General features: G+C 38.2%; 1 non-coding gene across 1 annotated transcript; it reads right to left on the reverse strand.

Moving 5' to 3' along the window:
• Positions 1-17,939: 17,939 nt before the first annotated feature.
• LOC112773629 (small nucleolar RNA R71) lies at positions 17,940-18,047 on the reverse strand. Its single transcript, XR_003188170.1, has one exon. It is a non-coding gene; the product is annotated as a small nucleolar RNA R71 (small nucleolar RNA).
• Positions 18,048-18,248: the final 201 nt, after the last annotated feature.

The raw sequence follows: 18,248 nt of genomic DNA on the forward strand, positions 1-18,248 counted from the left end.
TTTAATATAATTTGAGGTATTTCAGACTTATGATTGTTTTCTTTAATTTATTAATGCTTTCGATTTATCCAAATTATTTTCATTCAAGTAGATTTTCTTCTCCCTTGGCTCTGGTTAAGTAATTGGTAATACTTGAGTTATCAAACTCCTTGTGATTGATGATTGTTATCTTTGCTAGTTGATTTGTATTCCAATAACTTTAGTCTTTTCTTAGGAATTGATTGGGACCTGAGGGATCAAATTGATTTATCCACTCAACTTACCTTCATAGTTAGAGGTTAACAAAGTGGGAGCAAAATCCAATTCTCATCACAATTGATAAAGATAACTAGGATAGGACGTCCACTTCTCATACCTTGCCAAGAGTTTTTATTATTATTAATTTACTTTATTACTAATTTATTCTCCTTGTTCCCTACTTCAAAAACCCAAAAATATATCCTTTTTACATAACCAATAATAAATCATACCTCCCTGCAATTCCTTGAGAAGACGACTCGAGGTTTGAATACTTCGGTTATAAAATTTATTGGATTTGCTTAAGTGACAACCAAAACTTTTGTACGAAAGGATTCTCTGTTGGTTTAGAAACTATACTTACAACGCGATTATATTTTTATTTAAATTCTTTACTAGCAGAAAATTCGTTCTTCAAAATGGCGCCGTTGCCGGGGAATTGCAACTGTATACCTTATTATTGGTTATTGTAAATATTTTATTTTGCTTATTTATTTACTTTTATTTTTATTTTTAATTTTTATTTGTTACTATTAATTCTCACTTCCATTGCTTTGAGTTTGGTTCCAATGCTGTTGCAAGGAATGGAAATTATAACCGGAACATGCATCAAGGTCAAAACAATCAGAGATGGAAGGAGCCACGAGGATCTGATCAACCCTTTAGGCAACAACCCCCTCTAAGACCACGACCATTCAACAATGCATGTCAAGACAATAGTTACGGTGGACCCTTCCATGATAACCAACCTCCACCAAATTACTATGGTCAAGAGCCATTCCAGGGAGCGTACCAAGATGATGAATATGGTGGACTCCCTTGTAGTTACCAACAAGGCCCACCATATGCTTATGAACCACCTCCTCAACACAACTCTAGACCACCATACTCACAAGCCCCCTACTACCAAACGCCATCACATAATTCTAACCCTTATCCACCATATCAACCACCCTATGAGCCATATGAGCCATACATAGATCCACCCCAATTCCAACCCAGTTACTCCCAAGGACCACCACCTCCATATACACCACATCCATATCCATCAATCCAAGAGCCTGATGATCCTACTTATGATATCCGAGCAGAACAAGAGTCAAGGGACCGTCTCAAGGAAACGATGGATCAATTTCAAGCAACCCTGCATCAGTTGGACCGAGCGGTAAACCGAATGGCACCCGAAGCTTTCATGGCTAAAGAATCTCAACTTGAGAACAAGGAATTAAAGTGTGCTATGCAACAAGTGAAAAAGAGGGAGAGTGATGAACCACCCTTTTATCATGAACCTTTCCTCCCAAATAACGAGCCCTCACATCCACCTCAACCTTCAATGCATGATACTATTGGTGTTCTTCTTCAAGGGCAAAGAGAGATGAAACGGGGAGTACTACAATTCATGACTGCCTTTACTGAGGTAATAAATCGATTATCTTCCCAACATCTGAGCACTCAAAGTACTCCCATGGCTACATGTGAAGAATCAAAAGAAGAGCATAGCATGAAGGAGACACTAAAAACGCCGGTGGACAACAAAGAACATGGCTTTGTATTGGAACAAGTGGAGGAAGCCATAATAGTTGCAGAGGAAGAAGTGGTTCAGGATTTAGGAGATGCTGAACCTCCATGGGAATCTAGAATTGTAAAGTACCCCTCCAATAAGATTGAAATTGATGTCAAGAAGGCCAGTGCACAACCCCATGGCATATTCCTTATGAAGACTTGGATGGGATAGATCAAGAAGTAAGTTCCCTTGGTGATGAGAATTATGCATCAAGTCCTCCTAGTGATAAATCTACATTTGCAAACGAACTCCTTGAGTATGAAGACTCTTCTCTAATTGAGTCTACAAATGATGTGGAAGTAGAAGCCCTTCGAAAAGGATAGACGGGAGTTGAGTACGCTTTGTCAAGAATGTTGGAGACTTCTCCACCTAGGTTGCCGTCTACTCCTTCATTTGAGTGGGTAAAACTTATCTCTGTTCGTCTTCCTATCTCACTTGGGTACGGTATTCTTGAAACAGACGGCCAACTCAGGAAGCTTTGTGGCATAAAGCGTAAGAGGAGACTATTTAGTGGTTGGAGTTACAAATCAAGGCTCATCAAGGTTGATATTTCAAGAGATAGATGTAAGGACTCAACTGTTGATAATTTGGTTAGATCTAAAAAAAGAGTTTGGTACTACGTAGAGAATTCAGATTGCTTACCACCTGGATGGAATCATCATGTTCCACTTGAAGACGGGTGCAGAAACAGGATTTGGGATCCAGACATACATGAGGATCCACTTTGGGAGCTCAAGGCTTGTGAAGAACTCTCTCAAAGCTTGGCAAATAATGAAGATTATTGGAAGTCCAAGTATTGGTGGCAGTTTCAGGATGAGTTCAAGCACAAGCCTCCATGACAAGGAGCTCAACAAATGTCCAACTTAAGGACTTTAACTAAAAGTGCTAGCTGGGAGACAACCCACCATAGTATATTCTTTCCTTTTTGTTCTTAGTTTTATTTTATTTTCATTCATGTTCATTCATAATTTCTACATTGTCATCTACATTCTGCACTTTGCATTTTACATACTGCATAAAAAAATGCACACGACGCCCAAGCGTCGCTGACGCGTCCGCGTCATAGGTGCGTTCTGAAGAAAAGAGAATTGAATAGAAAGCACGCGAAAGCGTGGCTGGAGGGGTGCCTTAGGCACAAACATGCCCACGTGGCCGCGTCAATGACGCGTCCGCGTCGTTTGCGAAATAGCCTCCCCATGTGTCCGCTTCACCCACGCGAACGCGCGGCCCTGTGAAATCAACGTAAATGGGTGTATGGCAGTGAGTTATAATGGAGTGGGGCTGGAATGATGCTGTAAGCATAAGCCCTACCACGCGACCGCGTCGTTTTACAAAATGAAGCCATTCACGCGACCGCGTCACCCACGCGAACGCGTCACCCAAATTTTTGGCAAAATAAGTATCAAACAGAGAGTTGTGCGTATGCGAGGCTGCACAAATCAGGTCACGCATACGCGTGACCCACGCGTCCACGTCACCTGAACTTATCACACACCACGCGATCGCGTGCTCCACGCGTCCGCGTTGCCTGCGCCGCACAACTTATCCAGATTAGCGCCAATTATCTTATCTTTTCTTTTCTAATCCTAATTTCTTCTATCTTTTCTTCTTTCTTCTTTCTTTCTTACTTACTTCTTCTTCGTCTCTTTAACCTCTCATCCCTCTTCACTTCTATTCTATTTTATTTAATTTATTTACATACTTTTATCCATTGCATTTTAATTTTGTGCATATTTTTATTTTCTTTTCTAAATTTATTATTTTACCATTGGTGTTACTTGTTCATATTCAACTATTATATCTTTTCTGGTATTATTTTGGTGCCTAGTGACTCGTTTTACAATGTTGGGTAATATTATTTAAGTTAACGCTAATCTTTTATGATAGTTATACTCCTTTTGTATGAACATGAATTTATATTGTCTTTCATTACCTATTATCTCTTTCCCTTTATTGCAATGTCTGCACTATTGATATACCATGTGCTTATACTGTTTTCTCACTTGCATGTTATAGTTACCATGTAATTGAGACCCTTATTATTTGGTATTAACCCAACCATATTTTAAATTATTTTCTATCTTTGTTGTTGGGTTACTTTTCTTCTTTTTCCTCTTCTTTCAGGATGGCCACCGAGGAAGGAAAATGAAAAACCTTTACATGGGGTAACAGACAAGTCCATCTGCACAATCTTTAGAGAAAGAGCAGTAGTTATAGCTCGCAACCCATCCACCTGCACATCTTAGCATGCACCGAGGACGGTGCAATCTTTAAGTGTGGGGAGGTCGATACCGATCTCCATGGGTTAGTTATTTTCTTCTCAACACCAATGTCTTATTTTCTTTATTAGTTCATTGTTGCATCGGCATATTTGATTACATGTTTTCTTGATTTTATGCATTTAGTTACTACTTAGTTGAGGTAATATTTTCTTTTTCAAGAAATTTTTATAGTATTTCACTAATTGAAATTGAAAATTTTTTTCTGTTAAAACTTGTTTGAAGTTGTATTTGGAACATAGTTTAAAAAGCTAAGAATACACAACCTATGAGATTTTGAGCTTATTTATATGGTTACATTATTTAACCATAAATTTTTATTCTTGTGTGTTTTCTTCCCTATGATTGCAATATTTGCTTTGTTCCATTCTGTATATCCACTATTTAGTGTATTTACATACTTGCATATGATTGAGGCCATTACTTGTTTTAGCTCACTTTTCCCAAATAAGCCTACCCTTTTATGTCACCCTTGTTAGCCACTTTGAGCCTTTTAATCCCATTTGTTCTATATTTTACCATATTACTAGCCTTAAGCAGAAAAACAATTAAATATCCCAGTTGAATCTTTGGTTAGCTTAAGATAGAAATTGTGTGTTAATTAAGTATGGGAAAACTATGGGAACTTGGGTTGATAGGAAGGTATTAACTCTATAAATCATTTGAAATTTGGGAGCATGCTCATGTGAAACCAAAATAATTAAAATACCATGTGCATTGATATATTGTATTTATGTTTCAAAAAAAAAAGAGAACAAAAATTTTATAAGGGGACAAAATTACCCCAATGCTAAAGTTAAGTTAATGAAGATATCAATGTACATGTGATAAAAATAAAAAAAAAAGATTGATACATCAGTATGTGAAAAATGCAAAAAAAAAAAAAAAGGAAATTGTGGGTAGCTAGGCATGATTCTAGAGTTACATAGAGTATGTGTGTATGTTAGGTGAAAGCTTAGGTTAATTAAAGATTCATATTTCAGCTCACTTGGCCATACATATATCCTCCCCCTTTCCTTTGCCCCATTACAACCTTGAAAAGACCTCATCATGTTTGCATTGATATACTAGATATTTGTTGATTGGTTAGATGAAGAACAAAGTTTTAGAAAGCATGAATAGAGAAAAGTAGAGTGAATTACCCTATACACTTGAGAGAATTAGAGTGCATATACACTACCACTGAGAGTTCAATGCTTGATTCTATATTCCCTGCTTTCATGAGCTGTCTTCTTACAAGTTTACTTGTCTTTTATTGTATAATTTGAATTAGTGAAATATGATTTATGTTTGTCTTGAAGAGCTTATTTACTTTTAACCAAATAGGTAGAAAAATCTTAGCATGTAGTTGCATTCATCTAGATAGGTTGCATTTCATACATTCTACCATTCATTTTCACTCCTTTATAGCTTCTCTTGAGCTTAGCATGAGGACATGCTAATGTTTAAGTGTGGAGAGGTTGATAAACTACTACTTTATGGTTTATATTGTGTTAAATTGAGTAGTTTTTCATCTATTATTCTCACACTTATTCATAGAAATCGCATGTTTTACGTTTCCCTTCCTGATTTTCTGCTATGATTGAAAACATAATTCTTTGACCTTAATTTTATTAATTTTAATCCTCTCTTATTACCATTCGATTCCGTGATATGTGTGTGAGATTACAGGGCATGAATGGCTCAGAGGATGGAAAGGAAGCATGCAAAAGTGGAAGGAATACAAGAAGTTGAAGGAACTGCAAAGCTGTCAGCCTGACCCTCTCGCATTAAAACGGTCATAACTTGAGCTACAGAGGTCCAAATGAGGCGGTTCCACTTGTGTTGGAAAGCTAATGTCCCGGACTTTGATTTGATATATAATTCGCCATAGTGGCCATATAGCTAGGCGACGCGAACGCGTGCTTCACGCGGACGCATCGCAGTGACGAAAAACCAGCGTGGCAGATTTCTTCTCCAGCAATTTCTGGGCTGTTTTCGACCCAGTTTTCGGTCCAGAAAACACAGATTAGAGGCTATAGAGCAGGGGAATCCATTCATTCATGGGAGGATGGGGATATTCACATAATTTTAGGTTTTAGATGTAATTTTCTAGAGAGAGAGGCTCTCTCCTTTCTCTTAGGTTTTAGGATTAGGATTGCTTCTCAATGCCAGGTTCAATGTTCTTTTTATTTATTTTCTACTTTTATTTATTCTATTACTCTAATTTATGAATTTCCATGTTAGATTTGATTTCTTTTATTTAATATAATTTGAGGTATTTCAGACTTATGATTGTTTTTTTTAATTTATTAATGCTTTCAATTTATCCAAATTATTTTCTTTCAAGTAGATTTTCTTCTCCCTTGGCTCTGGTTAAGTAATTGGTAACACTTGAGTTATCAAACTCCTTGTGATTGATGATTGTTATCTTTGCTATTTGATTTGTATTCCAATAACTCTAGTCTTTTCTTAGGAATTGATTGGGACCTGAGGGATCAAATTGATTTATCCACTCAACTTACCTTCATAGTTAGAGGTTAACAAAGTGGGAGCAAAATCCAATTCTCATCACAATTTATAAGGATAACTAGGATAAGACGTCCAGTTCTCATACCTTGTCAAGAGTTTTTATTATTATTAATTTACTTTATTACTAATTTATTCTCCTTGTTCCCTACTTCAAAAACCCAAAAATATATCCTTTTTACATAACCAATAATAAATCATACCTCCCTGCAATTCCTTGAGAAGACGACCCGAGGTTTGAATACTTTGGTTATAAAATTTATTGGGTTTGCTTAAGTGACAACCAAAACTTTTGTACGAAAGGATTCTCTGTTGGTTTAGAAACTATACTTACAACGTGATTATATTTTTATTTAAATTATTTACTAGCAGAAAATCCGTTCTTCAGTGATTCACCTATGGTGGAATGTGGTGTTGTCCGATATGCCTATAGGACATGGGGGATCTCCTCGGCCCAGGCTCCCTTTGCGTCCTGTAGTCAGCGTTTCAACCCGGCTAGTATGACCTTATTTGCAGCCTCGGCCTGTTCGTTGGCCTGTGGGTGCTCTACTGAGGTGAACTGATGCTTAATTTTTAAGTCGGCTACAAGGTTTTTGAAACCTGTATCGGTGAATTCAGTTCCATTGTCCATGGTGATGGAGTAGGTGATGAGGGAAAAATGACTCCACACAAACTTACCGGTAAGTGTACCGGGTCGCATCAAGTAGTAATAACTCACAAGAGTGAGGTCGATCCTACAGGGATTGATGGATTGGGCAACTTTAGTTAGGTGATGAATTTAGTTAGGCAAATAGTTGATGATTTGAGTGAAATTTTGATTAACAAAAAGTGAATTGCAGAAAGTTAAAGTGCAGAAAGTAAATTGGGCAGAAAAGTAAAGTGCAGAATAGGTAAATTGCAGAAACTTAAAGTGAAAGAAATTAAAAGAGCAGAAACTTAAATTACAAGAAAAGTAAATAACAGAAACTTAAAGTACAAGAAACTTAAATTGCTGAATCTAAATTGCTAGGAAACATAAATTTCATGAAGAATAAAGGGATTTGGGTATTGGGATTAAAATCGAACTAGAAAATGTAAATTAAAGTAAATCAGAGAGCTATGAGATGAAGAGATTCAGTTCAGGATCTCAATAGCAAAATAGAAATGGAATATTGCTTGAAGAAACAAAACAACAAGAAAACTTAGATCAATTATGAAATCCTAAAAAGAAATTGACAATTTCAGCAAAGTAACAAATCAGAAAGAAAGTCTAAAGCTCAATTGTTCTCTTGTCAAAACAGAAAGGAAGAAATTGCAGAAGAACTAAAATGAAAACAGAAAAGAAAATTTAGATCCAATTTCCAATTCTTAGAACTATATAGAAGAAAAATAAAAGATGATTCTCAGATGAAGAATTGCACTGGAGTTCTTCAATCTGAGTTTAAAACCCAAAACAGAAAATAGAAGTTGTAGAAGAAAAAAAATGAACAAAGAAAACTTAGATCTGACCCCAATTCCCAAATTCTCTAAAAATTCTAAAAAGAAAATTTCAAGAGAACCAAAAAGCTCCCTCTAAAATCAAACTCGCTCCTATTTATACACTTTCTATTTTAGTCTTCAAAGCTTGGAGTGGGCTTTTTAATTTTTTTTTAAGAAATGGATCCAAATGGCACTTGTTGACTTGGGTTAGGATGCACTTGGTAGCTCCCAGTGGAGCGCTCCGTGCAATTAGTGAACGTTGTGTTCACTTCCTTTTGGTGCGCCAATTTGGTGCACTCAATTCTTCCTCTAGCTTCCTCTTTTCGAGCGCTGGGCTCACTTGTTGAGTGCTATCCTTTGGTTGAGTGCGTCTTTGGTGCGCAATTGGGTGCTCTCCTAGCGCTCCCTTAGTGAGCGCTCCGTTGATTCCTTGTGTGCTGTCTAGTGCTCCCTTGGTTGAGCGCTTCTCCTAGTGCTCCCTTGGTTGAGCGCTACGTTCATTATTTGAACGCTCCTAGTGTGCGGATGGCACGAGGCCTTGGCTCTCAGGCTGAAATTCACAAAAAAGTTCACAAAGTGAACGTGGCGCTCACTTCCAAAGTGAACGCTAGCCCAAAAGCGTTGCTGAGTGTGGCATTCTCTTTGTGAACGTAACGCTTCCCTGATTGCTTCCCTTTTCTCTTCATTTCTTCACCTTCAAGCAACCAAACAACCAATCAAAGTCTCACCAAAATTACAAGGTCTTTGCGTCATTCATAAAATCAATTAATTCTAGCATAAAGCATATGATTTTGTGTAAAATAAATGATGTTTGATTGATTCAAAATAATCATGAAAATTCACTCCAATCACTTACTTATTGCTTCATCTAGCAGTTCAGGGCTTCCATAAGGGAGAACCTTTGTCACCAAGCAGGGGCCAGTCCATTTGGACTTGAGTTTACCAGGGAAAACTTTGAGCCTGGAGTTATACAAGAGTACTTGCTGTCCTGGTTTGAACTCCTTCTTTGAGATCCTTTTGCATGCCATCTCTTAGCCTTTTACTTGTATATCTTAGCATTTTCATAGGCTTCCAGTCTAAACTCATCCAACTCATTTAATTGCAATAACCTCTTCTCTTCTGCTGCTTGAGAATCAAGGTTGAGGAGTTTAGTGGCCCAAAAAGCTTTATGCTCAAGCTCTACAGGGAGATGACAAGACTTGCCATATAGTAACTTAAAAGTAGACTTTCCAATAGGAGTTTTGAATGCTGATCTGTATGTCCAGAGAGCATCTTCTAACTTTCTGGACCAATCCTTTCTTGTGTTCCCCACTGTCTTCTCCAAGATCCTCTTCAAGTCCCTATTTGCAAGCTCTGCTTGTCCATTGGTCTGTGGGTGATACGGTGTGGCTACTTTATGCATCACCCCGTACTTGTGAAGTAATTTTTTCATCTGTTTGTTGCAAAAATGACTACCACCATCACTGACAAGACCCTTAGGTACTCCATATCTAGTAAAAAATGTGCTTCTTAAAGAATTGAAGGACAATTTGTGCATCACATGTAGTTGTTGCTATGGCTTCCACCCACTTTGAGATATACTCTACTGCTAGAGTGAGGTTAAGGTTAGCTTAAACAAAAATTCAAATAGTTAGTGTGCTTGACAAAAACAAAGAAAAAGTGCTTAATATAGATTATCACCCTACTTAATCATTGTCAATCTAAATCAATCCCCGACAACGGCGCCAAAAACTTGATGAGGGAAAATCGATTCCACACAAACTCATCGGCAAGTGTACTGGGTCGCATCAAGTAGGAATAACTCACAAGAGTGAGGTCGATCCCACAGGAATTGATGGATTGAGAAACTTTAGTTAGGTGATAAATTTAGTTAGGCAAATAGTTGATGATTTGAGTGAAATTTTGATTAACAGAAAGTGAATTGCAGAAAGTTAAAGTGCAAAAAGTAAATTGGGCAGAAAAGTAAAGTGCAGAAGAGGTAAATTGTAGAAACTTAAAGTGCAAGAAATTAAAAGAGCTGAAACTTGAATTGAAAGAAAAGTAAATGAATGAAACTAAAAGTGCAAGAAACTTAAATTACTGAATCTAAATTGCTAGGATGAAGAATAAAGAAATTTGGGTATTGAGATTCAAATTGAACTAGAAAATGTAAATTAAAGTAAATCAGAGAGCTATGAGATGAAGAGATTCAGATCAGGATCTCAATAGCAAAACAGAAATGGAAAATTGCTTGAAGAAACAAAACAACAAGAAAACTTAGATCAATTATGAAATCCTAAAAAGAAATTGACAATTTCAGCAAAGTAACAAAATCAGAAAGAAATTCTAAATCTCAATTGTTCTCTTGTCAAAACAGAAAGGAAGAAATTGCAGAAGAACTAAAATGAAAACAGAAAAGAAGATTTAGATCCAATTTCCAATTCTTAGAACTATATAGAAGAAAAATAAAAGCTGGTTCTCAGATGAAGAATTGCAGTGGAGTTCTTCAATCTGAGTTCAAAATCCAAAACAGAAAATAGAAGTTGCAGAAGAAAGAAAATGAACAAAGAAAACTTAGATCTGATCCCAATTCCCAAATTCTCTAAGAATTCTAAAAAGAAAATTTCAAGAGAACCAAAAAGCTCCCTCTGAAATCAAACTCGCTCCTATTTATACACTTTCTATTTTAGTCTTCAAAGCTTGGAGTTGGCTTTTTAATTTTTTTTTTTAAGAAATGAATCCAAATGGCACTTGTTGACTTGGGTCAGAATGCACTTGGTAGCTCCCAGTGGAGTGCTCCGTGCAATTAGTGGACGCTGCGTTCACTTCCTTTTGGTGCGCTCAATTCCTCCTCTAGCACTCTCTTTTTGAGTGCTGCACTCACTTGTTGAGCGCTATCCTTTGGTTGAGTGCGTCTTTGGTGCGCAATTGGGTGCTCTCCTAGTGCTCCCTTAGTGAGCGCTCCATTGATTCCTTAAGCGCTGCCTAGTGCTCCCTTGGTTGAGCGCTTCTCCTAGCGCTCCCTTGGTTGAGCGCTACGTTCATTATTTGAACACTCCTAGTGTGCGGATGGCACGAGGCCTTGGCTCCCAGGCTGAAATTCACGAAAAAGTTCACAAAGTGAATGTGGCGCTCACTTCCAAAGTGAACGCTAGCCGCGTTGCTGAGTGTGGCGTTCTCTTTGTGAACGTAACGTTTCCCTGATTGCTTCCCTTTTCTCTTCATTTCTTCACCTTCAAGCAACCAAACAACCAATCAAAGTCTCACCAAAATTACAAGGTATTTGCATCATTCATAAAATCAATTAATTCTAGCATAAACCTTATGATTTTTTGTAAAATAAATGATGTTTGATTGATTCAAAATAATCATGAAAATTCACTCCAATCGCTTACTTATTGTGCAAGAAAGTGCATAAAACCTAATGAAACAAGTGAAAAATGCTTGTAAAACTAGCATAAGATGACTTGTCATCACTAGGGGACCCCAAACCTTGTGAGAATATTTCTGTATAGAAATTTTCGACTTCGCTGGGCAGTGGCAGCGGCTAGGGGTTTTGCCTCAATCCACTTTGTAAAGTAATCTATTCCTGCTTGGAGGAATTTGACTTGTCCTGATCCTTGGGAGAATGGCCCGAGGAGGTTGAGTCCCCATTTTGCAAACGGCCACGGGGAGGTAACGCTAGTAAGCTCTTCAGGTGGGAATATGTGAAAGTTGGCGTGCTTCTCACATGGAGAGCATGTTTTTACAAACTCGGCCGCTTCCTTTTGTAAGGTCGACCAGTAGAAGCCGGCTCGGATCACTTTCTTAGACAGTGGCCTGGCTCCGAGGTGGTTGCCATACATGCCGCTATGAACGTCCTCTAGGACTTCCTTTGTGGCAGAGGTTGGTACGCATTTGAGGAGGGGTGCCAAGATCCCCCTCCTATACAGGACGTCGTGTACGAGAGTATAGTGTTGTGCCTCCCTTATAAGCCTTTTAGCGTCTTTCTTTTCTGTGGGTAGTGTTTCAGACTTGAGGTAGTTGATTATAGGGGTCACCACCCTTGGTCTTGGTCCGATATACTTAACACTTTCTCCTCCCTTGAGGTTGATGGATGCTGCAAAGTTTCTTGGATGAGGCTTTTGTTATTGCCCCCCGGCTTGGTGCTGGCTAGTTTTGAGAATGCGTCAGCTCAGGCATTTTGTTCTCGGGGTATGTGTCGGATCTTACATCTGCCGAAGTCCTCGAGCTGTTCCTTGGTTTTGTCCAGGTATTTCTTCATAGTGGGATCTTTCGCTTGGTAACTTCCATCTATCTGTGAGGTGACGACTTGCAAGTCACTGAAGATGGTGAGCTTCTGGACCCTGACCTCTTTAGCCAGCCTTAAGCCAGCCAGTAGGGCTTCATATTCCGCTTGGTTGTTTGACGCAGGAAACTCAAACTTTAGGGATAGTTCCTTCCTTGTTCGCTTTCCAAGATGATACATGCCCTACTACCGGCTTTGTTTGACGAGCCGTCGACATATAGGTTCCAAGAGATGAGAGTTCCCGGGGTGTTGGTGTATTCGGTGACAAAATCGGTCAGGTATTGGGATTCGATGGCGGTTCGAGCTTCATACTTGAGATCAAACTCGGACAGCTCGACTGCCTACTGCAGGATTTTGCCTGCCAGGTCCGTCTTCTGTAAAATGTGCTTCATGGGTTGGTTGGTGCAGACTTTGATGATGTGGGCTTGAAAGTAGAGTCAGAGTCTTCTGGCTGTGTGTACGAGGGCGAAGGCAAAGTTTTCTATTTTCTAGAAGTTTAGTTTGGCCCCTTGTAGGGCTTTGCCGATGAAGTAGATAGGCTGCTATCCATCGTCGTCCTCTCGAACTAGGGCTGATGCTATCGCCCGACTTCTGACTGCCAGGTATAACACCAGTTCCTCTCCTTGCTTGGGTCGGGTCAGGATGGATGGTTGCCCCAAGAATGATTTGAAGTCTTGGAAGGCCTTCTCGCATTCTAGGGTCCATTCAAACTTCTTCCCTTTCCTTAGTATCGAGTAGAAGGGGAGGGACCTTAGGGCTGATCCGGCCAGAAATTTGGACAAGGCCGCCAGCCTTCCATTTAGCTGTTGTACCTCCTTTACATAGGTCGGGTTTTTCATGTTGAGTATAGCTCATCATTTGTCCGGGTTTGCTTCGATGCCCCTTTGGGTTAGCATGAACCCTAGGAATTTGCCGGCTTCCACTGGGAAGGTGTACTTCGTGGGGTTTAGCCTCATCTCGTGCTTCTTTATGCTACCGAATACTTCGGCCAGATCGGGCAACAACGTTTTTTCTTCTTGGGTTTTGACTAGCATGTCATCCACATATACTTCCATTAGCTTCTCGATGTGGTCGGTGAATACCTTTTTCATTAACCTCTGATATGTGACCCCCGTGTTCTTTATTTCGAACGGCATTACTATGTAGCAGTAGTTTGCTTTCGAGGTTAGAAATGAGGTTTTTTCTTGGTCGGGTTTATGCATTGGTATTTGATTATATCCCGAGTAGGCATCCATGAAGGAGAGGTACTTGTACCCTGAGGATACGTCGACTAGGGCGTCGATGCTTTGTAGGGGGTAGGGGTCTGATGAGCGGATAATTTATACGCTTTTTGGCATTGTTTTTAGTATGTTTTTAGTAGGATCTAGTTACTTTTAGGGATGTTTTCATTAGTTTTTATGTTAAATTCACATTTCTGGACTTTACTATGAGTTTGTGTGTTTTTCTGTGATTTCAGGTATTTTCTGGCTGAAATTGAGGGACTTGAGCAGAAATCAGATTCAGAGGTTGAAAAAGGACTGCTGATGCTGTTGGATTCTGACCTCCCTGCACTCAAAGTGGATTTTCTGGAGCTACAGAACTCGAAATGGCGCGCTTCCAATTGCGTTGGAAAGTAGACATCCAGGGTTTTCCAGCAATATATAATAGTCCATACTTTGGCCAAGAATTGACGACGTAAACTGGCGTTCAACGCCAGCCTTCTGCCCAAATCTGGCGTCCAGCGCCAGAAAAGGATCCAAAACCAGAGTTGAACGCCCAAACTGGCACAGAAACTGGCATTCAACTCCACAAATGGCCTCTGCACGTGCTACACTTAAGCTCAGCCCAAACACACACCAAGTGGGCCCAGGAAGTAGATTTATGCATCAATTACTCACTCATGTAAACCCTAGTGACTAGTTTATTATAAATAGGACCTCTTACTATTGTACTAGACGTCTTTTTTTGACCATCTTTGGACGCCTGGTTCTTAGATCAGAGGGGCTGGCCTCTCGGCCATGCCTGGACCTTCACTTATGTATTTTTAACGGTAGAGTTTCTACACTCCATAGATTAAGGTGTGGAGCTCTGCTGTTCCTCAAAGATTAATGCAAAGTACTATTGTTTTCTATTCAATTCTTCTTATTTCTCTTCTAAGATATCCATTCGCACCCAAGAACGTGATGAAAATGATGATTATGTGTGACGCTCATCATCCTTCTCCCTTATGAACGCGTGCCTGACAAATACTTCTGTTCTACATGAATTAAGCTAGAATGAGTATCTCTTAGATCTCCTAACCAGAATCTTCATGGCGTAAGCTAGAATGATGGCGGCATTCAAGAGAATCCGGAAAGTCTAAACCTTGTCTGTGGTATTCTGAGTAGGATTCGATGAATGAATGACTGTGACGAGCTCCTAACTCGCGATTGCAAGGCGTTAGTGACAGACGCAAAAGGATAGTAAATCCTATTCCAGCATGATCGAGAACCGACAGATGAATAGCCGTGCCGTGACAGGGTGCGTGAGCATATTATTCACTGAGAGGATAAGATGAAGCCATTGACAAGGGTGATGCCTCCAGACGATTAGCCGTGCCGTGACAGGGCATTGGATCATTTTCCCGAGAGATGACAGAAAGTAGCCATTGACAGTGGTGATGTATCACATAAAGCCAACCATGGAAAGGAGTAAGACTGATTGGATGAAGATAGCAGGAAAGCAGAGGTTCAGAGGAACGAAAAGCATCTCCATTCGCTTATCTGAAATTCCTACCAATGAATTACATAAGTATCTCTATCCCTATTTTATTATATAATATTCGAAAACACCATTATCACTTTATATCTGCCTGACTGAGATTTACAAGGTGACCATAGCTTGCTTCATACCAACAATCTCCGTGGGATTCGACCCTTACTCACGTAAGGTATTACTTGGACGACCCAGTGCACTTGCTGGTTAGTTGTATCGAAGTTGTGACAAGCATGAATTAAGATTAGAGCACCAAGCTTTGGAGCCATTACCAGGATTTGTTCGAGCCTGGAGATCACAATTTCGTGCACCAAGTTTTTGGCGCCGTTGCTGGGGATTGTTTGAGTTTTCGGCAAGCTTTTGGTCCGGTAACATCAGTGCCAGATTCCCTTTTGATCCGGCAACAGCACCAAGTTTTTGGCGCCGTTGCCGGGGATTGTTCGAGTTTGGACAACTGACGGCTCATCTTGTTGCTCAGATTAGGTAATTTTTTTTTGTTTTGTTTTCAAAAATTTTTCAAAAATCTTTCAAAACTTTCTCATATGTTTTCGAAAAAAAATAAAAATAATAAAAATGTTTTCAAAAATAATTTTATTCAAAATTTTTAAGAATGAATTCTAGTGTTTCATGAAGCATGTGAAGCCTGGCTGGCTGCAAAGCCATGTCTAAATTCTTTTGGACTGAGGCTTCCTAATCATCATCACAAGAGCAAGTTAGTTGTTGCCAATAAAATTTGTTATTGTATGCATGAGAGGTACATGCTGAAGCTTGGCTGGCCATTGGCCATGTCTAGTGTTTTGGACTGGAGCTTTCATTGAAAGCTTGGCTGGCTAGTGAGCCATGTCTAATTCCTGGACTGAAGCTTTAGACTAACATGGCAAGATTCCTGGAATTCATATTAAAAATTTTGGAATCCTTATTTTTCTTTTTCATAAAATTTTCGAAAAAAATCCAAAAAAAAATTTAGAAAATCATAAAAATAAAAAATATTTTGTGTTTCTTGTTTGAGTCTTGAGTCATATCATAAGTTTGGTGTCACTTGCATATGCATCTTGCATCTTTTCGAAAATTTCATGCATTCATAGTGTTCTTCATGATCTTCAAGTTGTTCTTGGTAAGTCTTCTTGTTTGATCTTGATGATTTTTTGTTTTGTGTCTTTCCATGTTTATCATATGCATTCTTGAATTCTTAGTGTCTAAGCATTAAAGAATTTTATGTTTGGTGTCTTGCATGTTTTATTTGCATTAAAAATTTTTCAAAATTGTGTCTATGATGTCCATCTTGACACTCATAGTGTTCTTGGTGTTCATCTTGACATTCATAGCATTCTTGCATGCATTCATTGTTTTGATCTAAAAATTTCATGCATTGCATAATTTTCATGTTTTTCATAAAAATTTCAAAAATCAAAAAAATATCTTTCCCTTTTTCTCTCATCAAATTCGAAAATTTGAGTTGACTTTTTCAAAAATTTTTAAAAATCAAGTTGTTGCCAATGAGTCAAATCAAATTTTCAATTTGAAAATCTTATCTTTTTCAAAATATTTTTCAAAATTCAAATCTTTTTCAAAATTCATGGTTATTTTCGAAAATTCCAAAAATATTTTTCAAAAATCTTTTTCTTATTTTTATACCAAATTTTCGAAAATAACATAATCAATTAATGTTTTGATTCAAAAATTTGAAGTTTGTTACTTGCTTGTTAAGAAAGATTCAAACTTTAAGTTCTAGAATCATATCTTGTGATTTCTTATGAATCAAGTCATTAATTGTGATTTTAAAAATCAAATCTTTTTCAAAACTAATTTCAATCATATCTTTTCAAAAATATCTTCTTATCTTATCTTTTTCAAAAATATCTTTTCAAAATATCTTTTCTAACTTCCTAACTTCTTATCTTTTCAAAATTTGTTTCAACTAACTAACTAACTTTTTGTTTGGTTCTTAACTTTTTCAAAACTACCTAACTAACTCTCTCTCTCTCTAATTTTCGAAAATATCTCCCCTTTTTTTCAAAAATTTCTTTTTAATTAACTAATTATTTTTATTTTTTATTTTTGATTTCAAAAATTTTCGAAAATTACTAACATTTTTCAAAAACCATTTTCAAAAATCACTAACTCTTTTTCAAAATAATTTTCGAAAATTATACCTCCCCCATCCTATTCTATTTATTCATTCATATCCTAACATCTCATCTCACATCTCTTCCATTCGTACAGTTGTACTTCTTCCTTTACATCACATTCTTTGTCTCCCCCTCTTTTCTTCCACTCACAAAGGGATCCCTATACTGTGGTATAAAGGATCTCTATTATTATTATTATTATTATTTTTCTGTGCCTTCTTCTTTGTCATATGAGCAGGAGCAAGGATAAGAACATTCTTGTGGAAGCAGATCCAGAACCTGAAAGGACTCTGAAGAGAAAATTAAGAGAAGCTAAAATACAACAATCCAGAGATAACCTTTCAGAAATTTTTGAACAGGAAAAGGAGATGGCAGCCGAAAATAATAATAATGCAAGGAAGATGCTTGGTGACTTTACTGCACCTAATTCCAATTTACATGGAAGAAGCATCTCCATTCCTGCCATTGGAGCAAACAACTTTGAGCTGAAACCTCAGTTAGTTTCTCTGATGCAGCAGAACTGCAAGTTTCATGGACTTCCATCGGAAGATCCTTTTCAGTTCTTAACTGAATTCTTGCAGATATGTGATACTGTTAAGACTAATGGAGTAGATCCTGAAGTCTACAGGCTCATGCTTTTCCCTTTTGCTGTAAGAGACAGAGCTAGATTATGGTTGGATTCTCAACCCAAAGACAGCCTGAACTCTTGGGATAAGCTGGTCACGGCTTTCTTAGCCAAGTACTTTCCTCCTCAAAAGTTGAGCAAGCTTAGAGCTGATGTTCAAACCTTCAGACAGAAAGAAGGTGAATCCCTCTATGAAGCTTGGGAAAGATACAAACAGTTGACCAAAAAGTGTCCTTCTGACATGCTTTCAGAATGGACCATCCTGGATATATTCTATGATGGTTTATCTGAGCTATCAAAGATGTCACTGGACACTTCTGCAGGTGGATCCATTCACCTAAAGAAAACGCCTGCAGAAGCTCAAGAACTCATTGACATGGTTGCTAATAACCAGTTCATGTACACTTCTGAAAGGAATCCTGTGAGTAATGGGACGCCTATGAAGAAG

Source organism: Arachis hypogaea, chromosome 18 (genome assembly GCF_003086295.3).
Source record: "Arachis hypogaea cultivar Tifrunner chromosome 18, arahy.Tifrunner.gnm2.J5K5, whole genome shotgun sequence".
In the NCBI taxonomy this organism is placed as follows: Eukaryota; Viridiplantae; Streptophyta; class Magnoliopsida; order Fabales; family Fabaceae; genus Arachis; species Arachis hypogaea.